We start from the raw sequence: 19,249 nt of genomic DNA, 5'->3' as shown, positions 1-19,249 counted from the left end.
CTATGGACAACAATGGACCAGTGCTACAATGGACACGTAGTGGTGCTGTATCTGTCCGATATATGGCCTTTCGTACTGGAGCTCACTGGGCCGTTAAATATGCAGTAGATTTAACATGCAGAAAAATTGATATTTATTTCTAATGAGTTCCGTAACCGGCAACACGATTTCTGCTCGAGTGACGTCAAAGGTTGCACGCGAAGATTCTCTGATCTCTCAGTGTTAGTGAGCGCTTGAAGTATATGTTGATAAACCTGATGGTTAGTTTAATGTAGAACAGTTTCTTATACAAAAACCATGGAAAAAGATCTGGGCGGTGGATAATCCGGGAATTTAAATAATCATCGATATTTATAAATGACAACATGGAATTGTTTTAGTGATAATATGTATTTACAATATTTCATATGGATTTGTTCGATGTTTTTAATGTTAGAGTAGCCCCAAACTTCGAAAGCATATAATAATATAGTCTTTATCAAACACATCCAGTTTATACATTCTATGCTTAAATTATGTTTACCACATTTTAATAAAACTCCGTACATAGCTTTCTCAACTTTATCAAACACATCCAGTTTATACATTCTATGCTTAAATTATGATTACCACATTTTGATAAAACTCCGTACATAGCTTTCTAAGATTTATAATTTTTTCTCTAGCAGTGATAGTTTAGATATTCATCTTTCGTGAAATAAAATCAAGAACATATATACCTGAGTTATTAAAATAAAAGATGCATTTATCTGATTCTTTTCCATTAAAAATCATTATCTTAATTTTATGTGTATTAACATTTAGTTTCCATAATAAGCAGTATTCATGGAAAATGTTTAGTTATTTTTGTAGGTCCTCGCTTGACTCTGCTAACGGTTTAGTGTCGTCTGCATACAAGAACATGGAAACGGGATTGGTACATTCGAGACTACGTGATTGTACGCCGTATAATTGATCTTGGCTTTAATGTCTTCTTGATAAATATTAGTTCTCACATTAAAACATTTTCCATTGATGGAATTATTTAATAATTTATTCTATAAACAAATCCTCCAAACAGTTTCAAACGCTTATTCAAAGTCTAAATACACAGTAATAGCCCGGAAGCTAAGTGACATTTAGTCAAAATATTGAGTCCAAAAGGTTTGAGGTCTACAACACATATTTCACCCCTAGATCATTTGGAAAAGGCAATTCTTAAGTTTGTAACCTGTGCATATACTTGGGAGCACTTCCCCTAACCCTCCCAAATTTAATGGGAGTTAAAATTCAATGTTCATCCACAATTTTCTTGCAAATGTTTCATGCTTAACACTAAGAAACAGAATGCATGACTTAAGAACATAAAATGTCGTGCTAATGCTACAAAAGAGCTTAATTAATTAGCACTAATTAGTGACCGTAATTAAACTTGTAGAGTCCATAGCTGAAACAAAGTCTAAAAGCTAGCTAACCAAGTCACTTAAAAGGGCTAAATCGCTAATATTTGGGACCTAGAAATTGACCCAAATGGCTCGCAACACATTTAATAATGTAATGTGATTGAATATAAACTGATTAACATTCAATTGTTTCCGTTTTGACTCTAATTTCAAATTAGTTATGTCCATCTAAATACGGCATGAGTCTCTGTAGCACCATGGGCCTTCTTGTCAGACGTGGAGCGCGGGCGATAGAAACCGGTCGCCACATCCTACGTACGACCCATGCATCATTTCTTACTACATATCATAGTAGCCTTGTGATCGTCTAGAATTAGTCTCTAGCTGTCTTCTGCTTCATGTTGTGTATTTACTTCTTACTGTTTTCTTAAGACGTTTGTCTTACCAGGAATAACAATGCAACAGTTCGCTTCTACAGTTTATATATATAGCTGCTTACATGGATACAAGCACATAATAGAATACAGCCATTCTCAAACCCTAGCCAGCCAGACTCGATATGGCCGAGTCTGCTGAATAGAAACTTCTACATCTTTTACCTTCTAGAACCAAGCTGCTGTCTAGGAACTCAGATGGTAAACTCTCTGGAATCTAATGAAAGTCTAACAGAGTCCCACGGTTTATTTTATAGGCATATAAATATCAAGCACAATCAAGTGTGATCATGGCCCTGAACATGTGTAATTAACGATATGATTGGTTACATTAAGCCAAATGATGCAATGGTAAATTTCCATGCACGTGATATCTCGTGGTATTTTATTGACACACAGAAACAGTTATGTTTTGGCTATATAACTCTTTTTATATACCCATATGTCACTCATATGCTAGTTTGATTTAAGTATTTTAAATATGAATATGTTTGAATCTACTAACTTGCCAAACCATTCATTAATATAATATAATATAATCTTATTTCTCCATTCCTTGCCTATAAATTGAAAACAATGTCGCCACGACTATATTGATACATCTCAACCGAATAGCAATTTCTAGCGTCTGGTTATTCCAGTCTATTGCGCATACTCTCCACAAAAGTTATGGCGTCACCGTTTGACATGATTTGTGGAATATGTCTAGCCTCATTATTTCTAGTCACTTGTCACAAATGACGCTGACACGCACTATGGTAACGTGTGGGACTTTGGATGATATTGAGTTAGAGACTTAGCTACTTTAAGAAAGTTGACCCTGCTTAAGACTGCTTCAAATGTGACAAAGGCTAAAGGTCAAATTTTGGGTTAAATAATAACGTTTGAGTGGATTATATTGTCTTGTTCGGGATTATTGTGTTGTTCGGGATTATTGTTCATTCTAATACCATGTTAATGAGTTTTACTGCACACAATGACTGCTTAAAAGCATACAATTAATTAGCCCTCATTGGTGACTAACAGACAGACGGACAGGCCCATTGTAATAGTCCCCTGCTTTCTTCCATAAGCGGGCGACAATAATGTTGACGTCAGCAATAATTATGCAGTTGAAAAGATGGCAAAGTTATCAGTATACATTTTTCTGACTGTCTGCATGCTGGTTGATTAGTACTGATGGTGATCTTTGTAAATAACGGCCATCATACTGTAACAGAACTAAGCTCAGCTGAGTGGCTCATACGCACGAGGCGCGAAAAACTGCCAAAACTCTTAATAACTAATGACTTTCACGCGACCGCTGGCTGTGTCAAGCCAGTACCAATGTCGACCATCTGTGGGCCATAACATGATAAGGATGTTTTAATGAATTTCATTTATGGAAGGTGCTAAATAACATTTGCATATAATGAGGGATTTCACAGTAATTCTATTTTACTCGCAGTGTATCCTGTTTTGGTGTTCCAGTTCTATTCCGATGGCAAAAGCATTATGAATCCCACTATATGTAACAAATGTCTATACAACAGGTCGGTTAAAAAAGTATAGTTTTTATACACAAAAGTTCCATAAGGCCGAGTGTTTATGGCGGGGTATCGGGTTCAAAATGCAATCTAGAGTAAAAAGCAGAAAGACAACAGTAACAAATAGAAAATCTGAAGTAAATGGGGAATTTTTTTATCTGAAAGGGTGAAAACCTATAAATCTATGTACTTAGTCTGCAGAAACCTCAAGCTTTTCAACTTTTAATCGCCGTAATTCTACTTTCATGGACGTAATTTCTACTTTCTACTATCAACTTTTGACTTTCGACCTCCGCTTTCTGCTGTCAACTTTTGACTTTCGACTTCAGATTTTCTACTCCCGATTTTCTAACGCAGATTTTCTCCAATATTATGGTGGCTGATAGTGGCCATGTAATTTTTCGCCATTTTCATAACCCGACAACACGACATAACAACAGTATTAGTGAGAACATACATCAAAGTATTCCTGGTCCGCATCGCGTATTCGTATGGAATGTGTGTGACGTCATCAATGTGTGTGTATTTCTCATACGTGATACGGCACACGGATACGGCAGCACGTATCGAACAGCTTTCATACGGAAAGATCCGTATAACATCGTCGTCATTTTATCGCCTTTTTTGCCACTTTTATACGTTGAAATGTTGTGGCATAGCGTTTTTATGAATCATTGTGTATCCTATAACACGAAGGTGTATATTTGATGTGATTTTAACCATGATAAAGACGTGTTTTTAATCATTATTTTTTTATAAGTTTTTCTCGGAATTTTCATATCTTTCGTGTATGTCTGCATGCTGATTGATCTACGTGCTCAATTTAGGGAGGTGTAAGTAGTGTGATTCTACCGTAAAGGGGTATAAACTTTCTGAAATGAGTGAAACCATTTGAGGCTAGGCACTTGACTAGCACTGATGGTGATTTTGGTAGATAACCGTCGTCATGTTGTAAGAGAACTAAACTCAGCTCAGCTAATCATACGTACGCGACGCGAACGTCTGTCAAAACTCTAAAACTACACTGACGCAACGTATCACGTATACGATACAGATACGCGATACGGATGTGAAAAATTCCGCTTGCCAAAAGTCTATAAAATCCAAGTCTACTTTGACGTATGGCCAATATCAGCCACCATAGTATTGGAGAAAATCTGCATTAGAAAATCGTGAGTAGAAAATCTGAAGTGGAAAGTCGAGAGTCAAAAGTTGACAGTAAAAAGTAGAAAGCGGAAAGTCGAAAGTCAAAAGTTGATAGTAGAAAGGAGAAATTTTGTCCATGAAAGTAGAATTATGACGATTAAAAGTTGAAAAGCTTGTTGTTTCTACTGACTAAGTACATAAATTTATAGGTTTTCACCATAAAAATACCCTTTTAGATGTGAATTTTCCCGTTTACTTTAGATTTTCTACTTTTTACTGTTGACTTTCTGCTTTTTACTCTAGATTGCATTTTGAACCCGATACCCCGCCATAAGTGTTGGGCCCACTTGATATACTCTCCACATGATCACACCCTTCTTTTCATTTGTGAACTAACTTATCCAAACTTTCAGGCATGATTGGTAACATCTACTGCGCTGCATGTCAAATCCAACGCATATTTCGATGGACATTGGCCACCAGTACGAAATGCCATATATCTGATGGACAGGGTATCGTCACGTGTCCATTGTAGAACTGGTCCAAAAATGGTGTATATTCGTTATGATTGAACATTAGGTTTTTATCATATACATTAATTGTCCTATAGCTGGGAGAATGAATCCTGATTGGTAAAGTTTTAGCAGAGGACAACGTATAGTAGTTCGAGTGTGACGACAACATTGGTGTGCACGTAAAAGAACCATTGGCAGTACAATTTACCTCATGTCATATTGCTTGATTGACTTCTGATACTTGAGCTTTTGAGGCAGTGTGTCTATTCTTCCCGTTCAATCATATCTTTCCGAAGTACAGCAACATGACAGCCCTTCGTTTAATCTGGGGTTGTTGCCTAAAACCTTGGACAGTGATTTAATTAAAAACGGTGAAAGTATTGTTGGGTCTCCAAACAGTATTGTTTACATTGTAGCCATTTTTGATAGCCTCGTTTGTCAAGGAATTAGTTTTTCTGCAATATTCTGCTATGCATTGGTTAATTGGGCGTAATAAATTTCGTGAATCGTGACGTATTTTTGAGATTTACGCCTGAATATCGAAAACGCGTAGCTCGTTTTTCGACGTTCGCCACTATAAAAAAATAAAGCGGTAGTTCGTTACAGAAAACTTATTGAATAAAATGTGTTTTGGAGACATTTCCGTGGATCCATCCATTAAATCTGCTTCTTCGAGATTCAGGTTTGAATATCGAAAAACGAGGAGAAAGAGCATGTTTTTTAATCCACTGCTCATGCATCATCCTTTATGATATTTTAGGTCGTTTTAGAAAACCTTTTTAATCATTTGTTTTGTTAAATCTTTTTTTTTAGATTTAAGACTGAATATCGCCAATATCGAAAACCAGTTAGTTGTTTTTCGTTAATTGCCAATTTCGATACGGGTGAATATCGAAAAACGAGCTAACTTCAAACTGCCAAGTTCAGTTCTGATTATTTATCGACTTATTATCAATCGATTTAGAAATTTACATGTCCGTTTTAATTGTTTGCCTTTACAATGGTGACTTTTATAATGAAGTTGAGTTATTAGTGCGTTCATTGTCTACATAATAATCGCTGTACGTATTAAAATATTATATACCATGTGATATAAATACACGCGTTAAAAGCAAATCTTAATTCATTTGTTAATGTGTTCATTGTCCCACAATATTCCATGTATGTATAAAAAGGGTAAAACTGACAATTGCAAAGAATTACAGTTGGATACTTCTAATCGAGTAAGATTATTGTTTATAGCATGGTGTATGGGCTAATACATTATGCTCTATGACGGTTTAAGAGTACGTTACGATCATCATCTATGACACTGTTACTGGATAGAAGTCATCTTATACTTGACCGAGCGTGTTTTTTTATATTGATTTAAAACTTGATTAAGGAATCGGCTGTAAACAACGCGTGTTATTAAACACAGGTTAAACTTTTAGCTGTATCCTAAAAACGGTCTTGATCGAGACTACAATGGCTGTTCTGTGGTGGTCTCGGTTTATTGTTTTAATTTGTGGTTTCTATTTGTCAAATTGTGAAGTAATTGAACTTGAAGCAGGTTCCCCTTACACAGAATTCAGGAATATCCAAAATAAGGAATCGGAACTTGTGTGGATAAAGGGCACCCAGGGTGGAATAATAGGATTATTTGAGTCCACAAATATTTCTAGTTTGGTCTTTGAGTTGGTTATTGGTGGATTGGAGAACCAAATAACATCGGTGAGAGTAATAGCCCGGGGTAAAAATAAAGCAAGCTCGATGGATACGAGATTACTATTAAATCATAATCAATATACGCCATTTTGGATAAAATGGACACATACTACTGTATATCTTAGACCAGGTACTATGGACAACAATGGACCAGTGCTACAATGGACACGTGATGAAACTGTATCAGTGAGATATATGGCCTTCCGAACGGGACCTGAGCGAGCTGTTAAATATGTGGTGGATTTAACATGCAGAAAAAACGATATTTATTTCTAATACAAAATTAAAGATGGATTGTGTAGTATTTAGATAAAGGGCTGACCGTTCTTGCTATAATAGCTGAAACATAGATAATAAAGAATGAATATATAGAACATTTCATTCAAATTACTTTACTTTAAGTGAAGTTATGAATGTTTGAATGTATAAATGTCTGAATATGAAAGCCAAAATAAATAGGCAGATTTAGCTCTTACAAATTTGTACTGGTATTGCAGTTATTTATGGACGTAAAATCAACCCAGAAAACAAAACACCTTCAATCCAATTTTGGGACCTAGATATTGTGGTGGCTATAAGGACCATGATTGTGTGGTTTCTAAAATCTTTCATGCCACACAAATTGTGATACCACTTGTGATAGATATAGGGACCTTATTATGCCGAGTATACATCTATATGGTAGGGAACATTCTATTTTCTTTGAAATAAAACCCTCATTTGGAAGAGGGGATTGAGGGGCATGCCGAGTATAAGTCTGTCTGGTAGGGACCATTCTATAGCATTAAACCCTGTACCAGTTCCGGTTGTCGTAGAGAATTTTTAGGAGATGTTATGTTAAGGGTGACTAAAGGTGGCCTCACACCAATTTTATTTAAGATGCTAAGTATACATATAGCATGGGTTTTAATAAGATGCCCGCCCACGTACAAAACGATATATTTGGACTATAGGTTGATTTAATTAATTTTTCTATCAAACATTTGCTTCAAATCCTCCCCAGAAAGTTCTCCCATGTCAATGATGCAGGACATGGAACCTAGCAATGGACAACGTACAGTAGCTCAGGTGTGATGACAACAGATAGAGAGAAATGGGGTTTAACGTCCACTCGACATAAACTAGGTCATTTCGGGACTAACAAATAGTTTTTAATTTTATTTCAATAATTCACTTGCACGTTGGGGTCTTTAGCATTGAGGGGGGGGGGGGAAGTGGAGGACCCGGGAAAAACCCAGGAGGTTGGACCCAACCCTTGTCACGTAGAACCGGGGAATCCAAACCCCGCCAGTTGACTCAATGACAGACCTTATGATACAGTGCTTACGTGCCAGGGCTGGGGTAATGGTAATGGGTAATGGTAATGGAATGTAATCATTACATTTTTTAAGTAATGGCCATGTAATGAGTAATGGAAATGTAATTAATTACATTCCAAAAATCATGTAATGGTCAATTACATTTCAATTACTTTTCAATTACATTTTATGGCATATATAAATATTTCCAATATGAAAAGCCTCAAATTTTATAGCACCAAAGAAGTAATTAAGTCTGTCTGACACATATCCAATTCATTATAATTCTAAAAAAAAGATTTAAATCATTTTTAAAAAATTATAAGAAAAATAAGAAGACATTAAACATTGTCTTTATTACTTTTTATGTAGGAACCTTTTTTAGACATGTAACCTAAGAAGTGGATTTCTGATAAGATGTATATTATAATCAAAGATTAGTACTAATTTACAGCCAATCAATCAGTCAGTTAGATTAAAAGACAATATATAGTCTTACTGCACTTTAATCTTAATCTCAAGGTAACAAGTGACAAACCAAACAATGACCTTCAAATATCTCATCATTTTATGGTTATTTAAAACTAATATATATTTTGTTTTAGAGTCATGCTGAATAATTTACCAGTTATTATACAATATCTAGAAAAACTATTTGGACTGATTAAAAATTTTAAAAAATTACTTAAAAGAAAATACAGTAAATTAACTAGTTTTGATTATTTTTCAAGTCATACAGTGAAAATGTCAGTTTTTGTTACCACTGCCCGTTACTATAAAATTTGCCTTGATGTTATAATTGCTAGAAATAATAATTCCTAAACAAATATCTATAATTCCTAAACAAATATCTATTAAGTGAATCAAGGATTATTTTGATTTTGTAGGTACTTCATGGCAAAAAAATAAGGTTGTCTTTTTAATTTCTATGAAAAATGTTTTTTTATTTATATAGTCATAAAGTAATGAGTAGTGGTAATTAATTACTTTCAATGTAATGGGTAATGGTAATTAATTACATTGCTAAAAATGAGAAAGTAATTGTAATGATTACATTTAAAAAGTAATGGGAATGTAATTAATTACATTGGCAATTTAATGGCCCCAGCCCTGTTACGTGCTAACCATTCGGCCATCCAAACTCCTCGTGTGATGACAACATTGGTGTGCTAAAAGAAGCCTTGGTAGTGGGTTGGAGTGGGTTTGTAGTGGGTTGGCGAATAACGAAAACCAACTAGCTCGTTTTTCGATATTGGCGAATGTACTCTTTTTTCGATATTCAAACTTGAATCTCAAAAAAAGCAGTTTTTATGGATGTATATCTACAGAATGTCTCTAAAACATATTTGATTATATAAGTATTCTAAAATGAACTAAAGGTATCATAAATGAGAATGCCTGAGCAGTGGATTCACATAAAAAAGCTCTTTCTACTTGTTTTTTTTCATATTGGGGGACGTCTAAAAACGAGCTACTCGTTTTTCGATATTCAAACTTGAATCTCCAAAAAACACATTTGATGGTTGTATATTTACATAATGTCTCAAAAACACATTTGATTATTGAAATAAAATTAAACCATATGTTAATCCCGAAATGACCTAGTTTGTGTTGAGTGGGCGTTAAACCCCATTTCTCTCTCTGTCTCTCTTGTTTCTTTGTCGTTTTTAAATAATTGATGAAATAAATATCCTTGCAATTTTATTTTTGTTCACGAACAACCCCGATCAATGTTATTTAAAGGGACAATAACACTCTTGCTGGCTTGAAAGCCCCAGAAAATAAATAATATCTCTATCTAAGTACTAGATGTGTAAGTGTCCTACCTGTTGTGTAGATTATCCATTACATCCTATTTTACTTGTCCAGAAGGTTCGAAAATATTTTTAAATCGAAGTTTCATTTGAAAAGGTTTACGTTAGACGTTTTAAACCATTATGTTGAATTTTTCAAAATTTTTAAATAAGGTGTGTTAAGATGAAATTTGTATCATCAATTAATTGAAATATTCTAAAATAGTACAATTTGTTGACCAGAATAAAGATTGGGACATATTATTCAGTTACAACAAGAGTGGTATTGAGCGTTAAAATAATATATTGATTGACCGAAAAACTCATTAATTGTCACAATTTGTAAAACGTGAGTTTGTCTACATGTACATCTACATGTCTGTCAAATACAAATACTTCAACTAATTTACATACATTCTCTTTTATATTTAAATAATTGATTTCAGTTGTAAATAAAGAAATGTGAATTCGAATGTTCTTTAGAAACTTTACAGATATTCTTTATTATTTTGAAAAATTGATTTCAGATGAGTCAAATGTAAATAAAGAAATGTGAATCCTAATTTTGTGTTTCAACAATCATAACACTACAGATCAACGACATGAGATTAAAGCTTGTTGTATATATTGCTTTAACAAAATGATGTGGTTTTCTTTTTCAACTTAAACGAATGATTTGGTTATTGTAGTGGATCATTAAGTCTGTAACCGAGATACCATGAACAATAAATGTCCCAGAAGAATCTTACCGGAAGACACACCTGTTATTGTCTGTAGCCTGAAGACATCCCTTTTGTTGTCTGTACCATATATATTGGTTTAAACTGTACATATAGACGGAGAGATATAATTTCTGTTTGTCAATTATCGAGAACAAATTGCAAAAGAATTTCTTTCACTGGAATCTAGTGAAGGGATGTCTTAAGGACTCCCAACTCAAAATTGTCCGCCGAAACCCTGTAGCGTTTTTCATAATTAGCATAAATCCAAGATGGCCGCCAATTGGACTTTCTGGCCTCCATATCTTGGAAACGGCTCGTTTTAGAGCACATAAATGTATATCATTAGATACAAAAGTGATACCAATGAATCGGAAAAAATTGGTTATCACGACGCCAGCAGGTCATGGTGTGATGTCATGACGGCATTGTGACGTAATGACGTCACCCTGACGTTATTTTGACGTCAAAACACTTAGTCTGGCAGCACTATATGGCTGAACCGGGAAATTGTATACAAAGTTTTTTTTATGATTGATTTTAGTAGCCTGTGGTGTACTCTTTAAGAATCTGCCGGTTGAACCTGGGTCACCCTTGAGCGTTTTGAGAAATTCAAGATGGCGTCCAAGATGGCCGTCATTTCAAATAATCCCCTATAACCCGCATATTATTTTGTCTAGGATGCTAATTTTGGTTTCTAACCGTATGTTTTTGGGGCCAAGGAATACACTGAAATCATCCATTATGATAGTAAAATGCAAAATACCAGACAATATGACCATTTAACTTCATAGCGGCGACTGGGACAATAATTATTTCACCTAACCAAACTATATATTTCTGGACATAGGAGCATATGATTGATACGATACCACCACATACATGCCTAACAGGGGGTCCAGGGCCATATGGGGCGGTATTGAAAAGAAGGGCACAAGCTGTGTTTTGAACATTTAAAAAAATAAATTCTACTCGAAAAAATACGAAAATACTCCCATAAAACTAGGTAATATTCAGTTTAATCCTTTAGTCGTGTGTCTGGTTGCAACCTGCGACAGCACAGGTGCCAAATACTATACATTCTAAGCCATCCCTAGTGCAGCTACCAGTGGCGGGGACAAGGGAGGGGGCAGCCCCCCCCCCCCTCAATAATTTAAAAAAATAAAAAAAAGTATTTGTGATACGTTTCGGTAATCAATACCTTCTACAGTGATTAAATCTCACATACCCACTCAGTCATAGACTTGGATGTTGTAGAGCCCGCTGAGTGATTTCTCACCAAGTGATTTCTCACCATCCTGCTGTAAACATACTATAAACAATAACACGTGAATCACTTGAGAACTGCTTTTCATGATCCTCAAAGTTTTTGGGTATATGTTCAACGTATGCGGCTAGAATATGCATTCACTTGATACACTCACTCCGTTCGTTTGACACCTTCCTCTCTGTTCGGATAAGCTGGTGATTTGGCGACGAACAGTATCTGGTCAGCTCTATTTATATCGACGACCAGTATCTAAAATACTGTCAGACTGCATTTCCCGCAGTCTATTACACAAAATATTGTAGCGAAAATATTCATTCACTTTGATTCACTCACTCCGTCCGTTTGACACTTTCCTCTCTGGTCGGATAAACTAGTGATCTGGCGACAGGAGGTATCTGTTAAGCTCTATATATCTCGATGATCAGTGCCTAAAATACTGCCAGACTGCATTTCGGGCAGTTTACTTTTCAAATTTTCTGGGGCTTCGTTGAGGTTCGCAAGTCCGTTCATTTGACACTTTCCTCTCTGGGGTCGGATAGATTAGTGATCGGACAACAGGTGGTATCAGACCAGCTCTATTTATCTCGATTATCTGTGCCAGAATACTGTCAGACAGCATTTCCGACAGTCTATTTTTCAAAATTTTCTTGGGGAGGTCACCCATACCCCCCACAAGGACTCGCTACTTTGGCGCTCTCTAGGGGACTTCGTTGAGGTTTGCAAGTCCGTTCGTTTGACACTTTGTTCTCTGGTCGGATAAACTAGTGACCAGGCGACGGACAGTATCTGGTAAGATCTATTTATCTCGACGATCGGTGCCTGACTGAATACGCAGACAGCATTTCCGGCAGTCTCTTTTTCAAAATTTTCTTGGGGAGGTCACCCATACCCTCCGTAAGGAATCCCTACTTTGGCGCACGTGAGTGGGCTTCGTGGAGGTTCGCAAGTCCGTTCGTTTGAGACTTTATCTCAACGATCAGTGCCTGAAATACTGCCAGGCTGCATGTCTGGCAGCCTGTTTTTCAAAAATTTCTGGGAAAGGCCCCCTACCCCTAGTTGAAGCTCGTGACTTTGCTCCCTTAACCTTAGATTTTGCCCCAGCTTTGACCCTCCAACCACCAGTGGCTGGCGCCGCCACTGGCAGCTACAAGAGCAAGCGTACTATTTTGGGCGTCACTCGTGCATCCGCATTTGATGAGCCACAGGAGCAATCTTCTCAATTTAGTCTCCTTACCCAGCAATACAGTTCTCGATCAAGTTCCGGTGGATTGCGATCTTCCAGTGAACGCCACATAACAGCATGGTGGTGACATCTTTTTACTTTCCCTACGAATGCATCATTCGTTGGAGCAAGACTACATGGTTTAAGTGTGGATGATGACGATATATTTCAGTTTCGGATGCCTATACCCTCCAGCGTGTTTCAGGCGTCGATTTGCAAGAGCTCTGTCCATAACACGCTGACAAGAATCACGTCACAATGGAATCACCAATCATATTGGTCACACTATGGAGAAACACATGTCAATTATCATTGAAATCCTGTCAGCCCATACTCTTACTCGATATGACACGGTTACGTGCTGCTACAGCTTTGGAAGTGGTGAGAGCTCGATTGTATTTTCTTTCCCACTCGTCGGAGTAGTAGAATCGGTGCTTACACGGGCCACTGTATTTATGTCAGCTTGTTATGGACAGAGTTCTAGCAAATCAATGCCTGAAACACGCTGGTGGGTATGGACATCCAAAGTCATCATTCGCACTCAAACATGGTAGTGTTCACTGGACGATGGTAATCCGTCGGAACTTGATCCAGAACTCTATTGCTGGATGAAGGAAACTAAATTGATAACATTACAACTGGCCAACTTGCTCCGGGGTCTGTCATGTGTCTCATCAGATGCGGATGCAAGAATGACACCTCATGCAGTACGCTTGCTTGTAGATGCACTAGGGATGGCTTAGAATGTACAATAGTTTGTGCTTGTACTGTTTTAGGTTGCAGCCAGAAATACAACCAAATAAACTGAATATTGTCTAGTTTTGTGGGGGGTATTTTCGTGTTTTGTGGGTAGAATTTGTTTAATTGTTAAAAAAAACAGCTTGTGCCCCCCCCCCCCTTTTCAGGCCGACCCATGTGTCCATGGAGCCCCTAATAGGCATGTATGTGATGTTATCACATCACTCATGAGTCATATGCTCCTTTATCCAGAAATATGTAGTTTGTCTCTAGATATAGTTTGGTTTGGTGAAATAATGGCCCTCAGCCGCCGCTAACGAGTTACAGGGCCATATTGTCTGGCATGTTAGATTTTACTATCATCAAATCACCCCACAACATAATGAATGATTTCAGTGTATTCCTTGACCCGAATAACATACATTTAGACACCAAAATTATCATCCTAGAATTAAGTTATGGGGGATTATTTGAAATGGTGGCCGTCTTCTTGAATTTCTTAAAACGCTCAAGGGTGACCGAAGTTCACCCGGCAGATTCTGAAAGAGAACACCATAGGCTACTAAAATCAATCATAAAAAACTTTGTAGACAATTTCCAGGTTCACTCGAAATATTGGGTTTGACGACCGGACTAACTGCTTTGATACCGAATAAGCGAGTTTGACGTGAGTTCTGATGTCCTAGAGAACTCAGAATAAGCGGGCTGTGATCTAGTTTGTTTTTGTGACACTGACTGACTGGTCTGGAATCCAATCTGGTGAGTGAAATTCTGTCTGCACTGTACATGCATATGAGCATTAGGGGTGACCGAAATGTCCCACTCGTGAAGCTGAGCAGCCTGATTGATTACATTCGATCCCTTGTTGGTGAGCTTGACAACATCCCCAGACTGGATTGCAACCCAATCACCAGTTTAACAACATCCTCACCATTATTTAGGTTATTGCCGCAAATAATGCACGTATCCATTGCGAAATACGGCTCTGATCACAAAATTAGCAAAAGACAGTTTCAAATATCTGGGAAAACCCAGACTGGATTCCAAGCCAATCACCAGATTGGATTCCAGTCAAATCAGCCAGTGTCACAAAAACAAACTATATCACAGCCCGCTTATTCTGAGTTCTCTAAGACATCAGAATTCACGTCAAACCCGCTTATTCGGTATCAAAGCAGTGTTTTGACGTCAAAATAACGGCAGTGTGACGTCAGGACGCCATTGTGACGTCAGGACGTCACACCATAGCATGCTGGCGTGGTGATAATTTTATTTTACGATTCGTTGATATCACTTTTGTATCTAATAATAATACATTTATTGCTCTAAAACGAGCCGTTTCCAAGATATGGAGACCAGAAAGTCCAATTGGCGGCCATCTTGGATTTATGTTAATTATGAAAAACGCTACAGGGTTTCAGCGGACAATTTTGAGTTGGGAGTCCTTTAGACATCCCTTTACTAGATTCTAGTGAAAAAAATTATTTTGCAATTTGTTCTCGGTAGTTTTTTATTTCTCTCCGTCTAATATATAAACAATGACAATTGCAGAGAATTACAGTTGGGTACTTCTAATCAAGTAAGATTATTGTTTATAGCATGGTGTTTGGGCTAATACTTTATGCTCTATGACGGTTTCAGATATCGAAGTTATTTCCTATGACACTGCTCCGTGTTAAATTTAAACACATAGTTAAACTTTCAACATCTGTTGTGGATCCTTAACACGACCCTGAGCAAGAGCTTGCCGCTATTAAACAAATAATAAAGTTATTTTCTATGACATTGTAACTAGGCAGAAAGTATTATATACTTAAACTAGTCTGAATGTGTTTTATATATTGACTTAAAACTTGATTAAGGAATCGGCCGTGAACAGCGCGTGTTATTAAATACATAGTTAAACTTTCAACATCTAAACTCGGTCCTTAACACGGTCTAGAGAATGCAATGGCTGTTCTGTGGTGGTCTCGGTTTATTGTTTTAATTTGTGGTGTCTTGTCAAATTGTGAAGTAATTGAACCTGAAGCAGGTTCATCTTACACAGAATTCAGGAATATCCAAAATAAGGAATCTGAACTTGTTTGGATAAAAGGCAAAAAGGATGCAGTAATAGGATTATTTGAGTCAACAAATATTTCTAGTTTAGTTTTTGAGTTGGCGATTGGGGTAGCCGATAACAAAAGGACATCCATAAGAGAGACATTCAAGGGCCCCAATATGGCGAATTCGTTTGATCCTAATATGCTGTTAAATCCTGACCAATATACACCCTTTTGGATAAAATGGACAAGTACTACTGTATATCTTAGACCAGGTACTATGGACAACAATGGACCAGTGCTACAATGGCCACGTAGTGGTGCTGTATCTGTCCGATATATGGCGTTTCGTACTGGAGCCTACTGGACCGTTAAATATGTGGTGGATTTATCATGCAGAAAAATCGAGATTTATTTTTAATAAATGGTTAAAGATGGATTGTGTAGTATTTAGATAACGAGCTGACCGTTCTTGCTATAATAGCTGAAAAATAGATCATGAAGCGAAGTTAAGAATGTTTGAAGGTTTATATGTCTAAATATTAGTTTGTATAACATTTGAAGCCAAAATAAATAGGAAGATTTAGTCCTTACAAATTTTTCATTCAAATTACTTTACTTTAAGCGAGTGTTTGAAGGTTTGAAAAGATCTAGCGTAGATTGTTCATTATTGTAGCATCGGTACTTGACAATCGAGTGTAAATCTCGATTATCCATTTTGTCGTTAAAATATTAAAACTCGCGGGTGTCCTAATCCGCTAGTCCAGAGATTTGAATATATGTCTAAGTATTAGTTATGTTTGGCTTGCCATGTAAACAAAAGTTCAATTAATATCTTATGTAACATTTGAAGCCAAAATAAAGAACTGCTAGAGGAAGATTTAGCTCTTACAAATTTATCCTGCATTGGATTAATTTAGGAACGTAAAGTCATCCCAGAAAACACAACACATTCAATACCATTTGGGGACCTTGATCATGTGATTTCTGAAATCTTTCATGCCGCACAAATTGTTATACCACTTGTGGTGGCTCTAAGGACCTTATATAGAGGGAAGTTGTGTCTGTTAGGGACTCTTTGTGATTAAGCCTTCATTTGGAGTAGGGGGGGGGGGGGGTGGCTTATGCCGAGTATACATATGTAGGGCATGGACCATTCTGTACCCTTTGAAATAAAACCTTCTGAGACCATTTTCCGTCGCCGTAGCAGCGCAGTAAGGACACCACCCCGGTGTGACGGTGCTACTCCCCACTCATTGGCGAACATTTTTACCTTTTGACTTTTATAACTTGTATGTGGTGGGGGAGTGGGTGGATGACCGAGTGTTTAGCACCTGCGTGTAGCATCATAAAGCCAGATGACATTGAGTCATCTGGCATGGTTTTGATTCCACGTTTATATGTGAAAAGGAATAGGGGCGCCTGTTCAGTCTCGTGGGTTTTCTCCGGGTCATCAGGTTTCCTCCCACTGCTAAAGAGCCCTACGATCAAGCGAATTATTGAAAAAAAAGTTAGTCCCGAAATGACCTAGTTTGTGTCGAGTAGACAATAAACCCCACCCTCTCTTTTTATAGCTTGTTAAGGCAATTCATTACAAGTAATACTAAGTCTTGTTGAAATTTTTTATTTCGGGAGAAAAGGTATCCAAATGTATCACTGCATTATTTAGAGGTATCTCCATTAATACATATCATACTATTTTAAAATGTTGGCATGGGGATCCAATGGCCTGTGCTTTAGATCACTCGGTCTGTCATTGAGAGTCAAGTGGCGTGGTTTCGATCCCCATGCTTGTAAGTGGCACAGAGTGGGGTCACCGCATGGATTTCCTCCGGGTCTTCCGGTTTCTGTCACGACTAAAGACCCCTATTAGCAATTGTTGAAATGGATTTGATACATATCTTAGTTCTAAAATTGCCTAGTTTTTGTCGAATTGACGTTGAACCGCTTTAACCAAACTCTTATCTCTACTACGTGGCTAAGTAGGCAAGACGCTGGCTCGCTAGCCTTGAGGTCGGGTGTTCGATCCCTGCATTGACCGAGAAAGTTCATCCCGATTTGCCAGCGTGGTTCCCCCTTTTCAGTGATGCAGGACGGAGGGCCTGACAAGGACAGCTGTCTAGTCGTGCACGTAAAAGATCCCTTGGCAGTTGGAATTGGATATAAGAGTAGGCCGTAGCGCCGCTGCCCGGGCAAAATTTCCCCAATATCACACTGTATGGCGTATGCCCGTCTTCATTAGCCCAGGTTAGGAGCAGACCAGCAGGGCGTTAAATCCCATTTCATTTCATTTTCCGACCCAGCTTATAACCTCAATGATTCACACCAGATTTGAAACCCCATTTCATTTCATTTCTATCTCTACTAAAACAGCTAAGAGAGTGTATACTGTATACCCGAACAAAAATAAAACGGAGCTATTTATAAATATGCTCTACATATTGATAAAAAATGCTGTACTTAAGAGATAACAATGTTTACTATTCAGCCGGGGGGAGTTGGATGGGTCCCCCGGTTTCAACCGACAGCTAACAAAACCCTACGCGCCATTCTTTTAAAGACGGCTATCTTCAGATTTATTTCTTTCTTATCGACGATTATCACCCATGGTGGAAGTGGACGCAAAACTCTAGGAACGAACGAACGATTTATTTCTGATAACATTTTCTGGGTAGGCATAAAAAATACATTGATACAATCGGCTATTTGGTGAGACATAAAGTTTGCCATAAAGATTTCTATCACCAGATTTAAATGTGTTTTATTAGAAATCCTAGATACAATCAGCGATTCCGCAGGGAAATCTCATGAATACAATATTATATTTTACAGTCAACGGTAAATAGTTAACTAAACTGCCAATAGCAATACTACAAATAAATTAACATGCTAGTGGTCAAATGCATTTGATTGTGAAATAAATAATATTACTCTTTTTATTCCGGTTTACTCAAATGTAACAATCAGTGGACTGAAAGTTTTCTTTATAAGTAAAAGGAGGCAAGTCTTTAACTGAGCAGGGGGGGGGGGGGGGGGGGTTGGATGGCTGAATGGTTAGTGTGCGCGCTGTATCATAAAGTCTGTCATTGAGTCGACTGGCGTGGTTTCAAATCCCCGGTTGTACGTGGCAAGGAGTAGTGTCGCCTGTCCAACCTCGTGGGTTTTCTCCGGGGCCCCCGGTTTCCTCCCACTGCTAAAGAAATGAAATGAAATGAAATGGGGTTTAACGTCCTACTGTTTTGCTCCGAACTGGGCTAATGAAGACGAGCATACGCCATACAGTGTGCTATGAGGGAAATTTTGCCCGGACAGCGGCACTACGGCCTACTTTTATATCGAATTCCAACTGTCAAGGGATCTTTTACGTGCACGCCAATGTGTACACGGGACCTCGGTTTTTCGTCCCATCCGAACGACTAGACAGCTGTCCTTGTCAGGCCCTCTGTCCTGCATCACT

The sequence above is a fragment of the Patella vulgata genome, chromosome 2 (genome assembly GCF_932274485.2).
Source record: "Patella vulgata chromosome 2, xgPatVulg1.2, whole genome shotgun sequence".
In the NCBI taxonomy this organism is placed as follows: Eukaryota; Metazoa; Mollusca; class Gastropoda; family Patellidae; genus Patella; species Patella vulgata.
Note: the sequence above shows the minus strand (reverse complement) of the source record.